Genomic DNA, 6,000 nt, shown 5'->3' with positions numbered 1-6,000 from the left:
TGTCTCTTGTTTGTTTGCGCTCTGTTTACGACAAACCAAACGGGCATGGGCAGCTCGCTTAGTTAGTTAGCTAGCAAGGGAATCAGCCAGTACTTAGGCCCCAATTATCTACTAAATCTGCCTCTCTCTAAATGAGATTATTGCTACACGCACAAGCTGAAGCTCCCATTGGGTTCCATTAACTTTGATTACTCCTCATTATTTACTTACAGCTCTGCCACTGTTATTGCTTTCACTTGCGCAGATGCCCAGACAGGGAGGACCCGAGCACGGAGGGTTATATTTTTTATAAATTCATAAAAAAAGTAATAAATGATGCACCTAATTGCAGAAAATGTAAGTAATGAAGACCAAACTGTAGGATTTTAAGTCTTTTTTTTTGTTTTTCCTCAACTCTTTGTATGGTGGTAATTGAAAAGTAGAGGAGGGAAGAGGAAAACACTCCAAAGAAGCTCGTCGGTTGCTGGAGAGCATCTCACTTGTCATTTTGGGGCCAAGCCCCGATGCTCAGGGCGCACATTAGAGCCGGCGCTTTTCCCACGCGTTTGTTTTCATCTTTGTGTAAAGCCTACGTGAATATCAAGAGGCCACAGCTGTTTGCCTCCAAACTTTCTGTCGGCAAAAGAAAATTCTGGAAAGTGAGGTGTGTTGGGGGGGGGGTGTAGAGAAATGCAGTGAGACGATATCAAGTCAGCTCCCAGGCCTAATTTCACCGACATTGTCCCTGGCTTAATTGCAAAATTCCCTCCATGACTCCTTCCCTCCCCGTTGCGCAGCTCCGTGGCGCTCCGAGGTAAGAAAAGAAGAAAAAAATCAGGATCTAATTTCATTTTGGTTTGTCTGAGGACAAGTCTTACATGTTTAATTCTATCCCAATTTCATGTAATCAGGCGGAAGACTTCCCCAGAGGGAGGGCAGAACAGGTCAGGACCAGGTCCGGGCTATTTACTAATGTAATTGGCCCACCTTGATTCTAGCCGCCTTCCTCTGCCATCTTTCTTTTTTTCTCCGTCACACCATCTTGTCCTCTTCCTATCTTCTCCCATTCATCCTCCTCCCCTCTGGGCCAAGTGGACGTGTTTGTTATTGTGATTTCATATTTCCTTCCATCCATCCATCCCTGCCTCTGCAGCCTCTGGACATTGACTACAAAATCCATTATCATTTGTATATTTTAATTATGCAAATGAGGATAGCTCAGCTGGCCTGTTGGAGGCTGCAGGGGAGAAAGCGGGAACTCCATCGCGGGTGATTACAATTCATCCGCTCGTCGCGCTTTAATTGTAACAAGCTAATTACCGTGTTTCCATTTAGTTTGAACAATGCCAAAAAGAAAAGGGAGCAGTGATAGCTCGGGCTAAGCTAGCTGAAGGGCGTTTGGAAAGGGAGGGAGGGAGAGATGAGGGAAAGCCGGAATTAAGGCCTGAAAGGTCATCGCAAACACTGATCCTGCAAGATTTCTCCCACGTATAAATTCACCGTGTGTATTGATTTGATCGGTCACGTTCTGCGTCGTACAAAATTCAAGATGGCCGACTCACTTTTTTTTCGCTTTGTCTAATATTTGTGGATGCTACAATTGACTGACTTACGAAAATACCAACGCAAGGTCTAATTTGCCCCTGCGCAAATTTTTACTCCATTAAATGTATTAAATTGAAATGTAGCAATCACTATTGACTGAATTCAAATTATAATTATAAAACAGCTGCACAAAGGAGAAGCATACATAGTGTTTACCTACTTTAGCTTAGCTTTAAGATAGCTTTTCATGTATTTTACTGTACTAAACCAGATCCAGATGGTTAAATAGCCTAAAAAAAATCTACCAATCACATTTAACTTGATACAACAATTTGCTTTCAAAAAGAGACGTTTTGTCAGCTGAGTGAGGATCAAGTTGAGCCTGTCCTAAATCCTTCCACAATCCATCTTGACTCGCAATGAAAACAAGTTGAAAGGGCTCAGAGTAGTGAAGCTTCCTAAAAGACATGAATAACAAAACTGCTGAGCAGTGAAAGTGAGGGCAAAAAAAAAAAATACAATTACATACAGTCCACGCTCAAACGTACAAAGAATAAAGCGACGCCGGTGTTTATGCTCGAGGTGTTCTGCTTCATCTTCACTCAATTCAAAGTTCTTTTGCCACTGAAATGAGTCCGGGGCTTCTGGGGATCAAGACCGGGCCTCAGCTGAGCAAGATCTCATTATCTCTCTTTTACATACGCTCACGCACACCCCCCCCCGCCATGATGTCACACTTTGGGGATCCTTATATGTATGTCACATTGAACACTTCATAACCTTTATTGAAAAGGATTTGTTTTACAATAGGACCTCCAAAAAGTAGAACCTCATTTTGCCCTGAATTGTATCTTCTGGATGCAACTTGGGGTGCACCTTTTGCCATCTTCCCCGTGCCCACCTACTTTGCCGTGTCATCGGGGAGAAACTAGAAAGGTATTTGAAATTGTCTTCCTTAATCATTTCCCTGATCCCGCAGGACACGCGATGACATGATAGGGGAGGGGCGGGGGGGTGTAGGAGGTTGGGTGGGCGTGTGGGTGCCTGGAGAGAGGAAATGCTGAAATCCACTTCACTGAAGGCTTCTCCAAGGGTTTCGGAAGGAACGCCCGGTGACACAGATGGAAGCAATGAAGGGCGATAAATCAAACCTGAAGTTCATAGGGGAGGAAAAAAATGAAAAGGGCATGATAATGACATTCTTTGCTTTTCTTTCTGTGAGGTCTTTATTGGACCTATTTTTGTGGAGCTCCATCTTCACCTGACTCTTCAACTGTTTGCATGGAAAGCTGTTGTATCACTGGATTATGATCCATGTTGTATACAGATGTCAAACTATAGGTTAAACCCAGACATTAAATACCAGGAAGTCTTAGTGGAGAGATTAACCTCGGTAAATATGTGGCGATCTTTAAATCACTCCGTGCAGCTGCTAAGTGGTGCTCAGTTGACCAAGGATGGATGGATGGATGGATGGATGGATGGATGGATGGATGGATGGATGGATGGATGGATGGATGGATGGATGGACGATGGATGCATGGTCGGATGGATGGTCGGATAGATGGATGGATGGTCAGATAGATGGATGGTCGGATGGATGATGGTCAGACAGTATCCCAAATCCAACTTAACCAGCAGTTTGGGATCAGAGAGAGGACGCGAGAGCTCTAAAATGTAACATTCATTAAAAGATCAGACTGGGTCAGGATCATCGTTAAACTTGCCCCGATAAAAATAACCTTTGAAATCGCGCATGACCTCAGATGCACTCCTGCCTGTATGTACTGCTTTTATTACACGTGATTCAAACACCACCATGCGAATTACTAGATGAGTAGGCCTGCTGATAGAAGAGCCAGTGGAACACTTAAAAGAATCCCAAATAGGCCCATCTGTCCATTTGACACTCTGTGATTCTTACTTAGCAGGCCCGGCCGGCGCCTGGTGGCAGTAATCCTGCAGGGATTTTACAAAATAGACACAAACATATTTATGATCCCAGATATGATTTTTGTAAATCTATGTTTTAGCGAAAGCTGTTAAAGGAAGTATTTTTGGAAGAGTTACATTTTGGACATAAAAACCCGCAGTTTTTTTTTTTTTTTTTTAATTATTATTATTTATTTCTTTTTAAGCGAGTGGCCACCTGAACTTGAATCCAAACAATGAATGAAGGAAAAAAACCACCCAATATTATCTCGTCAAGCACGACAAAAAAAAAAATATGAATCCAAATAAATGTTTTCTAAAATAATCCAGATAATGTATGTCATCAAATTCCTTGAACTTCACCGCATACTAATGAACATGCAGATGTGAAATCTATTTTCCCCCCACCGCCCTTTGTTGTCCAAACATACCATCTGGCATTTAAAACTAAGATAATATCAGTGTTAAAAGGATAATAATCCAGATCAAACAAAAGTGAAGAAAAACATCTTGTTTGTGTTTGGACTTAATGTGACACGCTTGTTTTGATGTCACTATTTCAAAAACAAGGGCTCACATTAGCTTCGTCAGATCAGTGTCACCCCCCCCTCAAAATACGCCGCTTTCAGCCCGGGCCTTTTAATCCTTCACTTCCACTGCTACCTAAGGGGTGTTCAGGAGTGAATGGATCCGTGAGAGATCAGCGAGAATCATCATCATCATCATAACAATGATCGCCATGATGAGATGTGTTTTGATGAGCGCTCTTGATATGAGCCTGTGGCACGTCGGCAATAATATACACGTGTGTACCGCATAGAAAGGAAAAAAAAACTCGGTGAGAGATTTGTGTGCGTGAACCACACACCCTCCCTCACAAACGCAGCTAATATAAATTCTTATTTAAATCCAAAACACCAGAGCGGCGATTTGGTTGAACAATAATTATTTTTCAGAAACAATAATTATTAGCGTTTAATTCTGTTGTTCACTGTTTTGCCTGATGGCCATTTCTTTTGCTTTTATTTATTTCTTTTTTCTTTTTTTTTTTCAATCCGGAGCCCTGAAGCAAACTGCATGAAGCATTCGACTTGAATATCAAATAATTAGAAATCAAATAATTGAAAAATGAAAGCTCGGCTTGATCGTCATTGAAATGTATGAAGTTGCGCTTCCTGTCTTGTTGGGTGAGGTCATATTTATTTTGGTTTCAATATTTGGATTTTAATTGATTGATTGTTAAAGAAAAATCTAAATATACCCTAAGGATTTTTCTTTTCTCCCCCAATATTGACTATATTTTCAGTTTATCTAGAATGTGTTTGTCACTTTTACAAGGCAAAACAAACAATAAATGAAGATTAACTGCTCATAGTCTATAATCTGGGCGAGTCGAGTGCGGCTATACAGTATGTTTGATGGGATTACACACGGGATTACACAATTAAAGCTTGTCTGCTTGCGAGGTTTGTCACACTGTTGTGACACTGAGATCAGTAAAAATGAAAATATTCTATGAACAGATCACACTTGTTCTTTCTTGAGTAGATTTTTGCTCATTTATCCTTCCCGTCTCTTGATTTCAAGTTTTGGCGCAAATTGAAGTGGTGGGCGGGATTTATGAGGAACGCTTCTCATTGGCTGCATTGTTTTGAACGGCATCTGTGTGATTTCGGAAGTGTTTTCGTCAGCCATTATCACTCATGCTCGTGACAAAAATTCAACATTTAATCACTTCATGTTTTGAATGATGTAATATTTCGAAACACAGTTTAGCGACATCTTAGTAGCTAAAATGGTTAGCTGTCGTGAATCGCTAACGCTACTTAACGATACCTTGCTACCACCGCATAATATATTACATTTGTGCTGATTCTGTCGTGATTCTGTTGTGAGGACACAATCCAAACATAAATTCCAAATGAAGCATTTTTTAGAACATCTAAATACTCTGACAGAAATTCTCCGATGCCAGTCAGCTGAGCTCACATTCTAACTAACAGCAATTACATCCACACAGTGATTGGAATCATCTTTGTGTTGGTCAATACCGACTCTCTCCCTCAATTTCATTCTGGCGGACATCTTCCCGGTTTCAGCTTTTATTCGTCCCTCCCATCACTCGCCAAGCCGCCTGGTGATTAAGCAGTAAATTAACCTCCAGGCCTCATTAATAATAAACGGATAGAGAAAGCTTTTGGTTGTTCCGTTTCCTGTCTGCCGCGCTAATAGACCCCCTTAACGTTCACATTAACGTAGCTCTTGTTTACCCGGGTAGATGGACGGACAGGGACGAAACATGGGCGAGACGTGTAAACGCACTCGTATATAAGTCGAGGTGTATCATTTCACAAAGCACCTCAAATCGGCGGCGGACCAGCTTCTCAAAATTGACGGGGGTCAACCTCGGAGTTACCTTTGCGACAATAAGGATGCTATCCAAGCGGGTCGGGCTTCTTTCTAAATGTTCTCATATCGTTGAAGATATTACAGATATGAATACCAAGTTATTAAGGGTGAAATTCCCGTCAGAAAACAAAGCTT

The sequence above is a fragment of the Syngnathus typhle genome, linkage group LG12 (genome assembly GCF_033458585.1).
Source record: "Syngnathus typhle isolate RoL2023-S1 ecotype Sweden linkage group LG12, RoL_Styp_1.0, whole genome shotgun sequence".
Lineage (NCBI taxonomy): Eukaryota > Metazoa > Chordata > Actinopteri > Syngnathiformes > Syngnathidae > Syngnathus > Syngnathus typhle.
The sequence above is the reverse complement of the archived record's forward strand: the minus strand, read 5'-3'. Positions refer to the sequence as shown.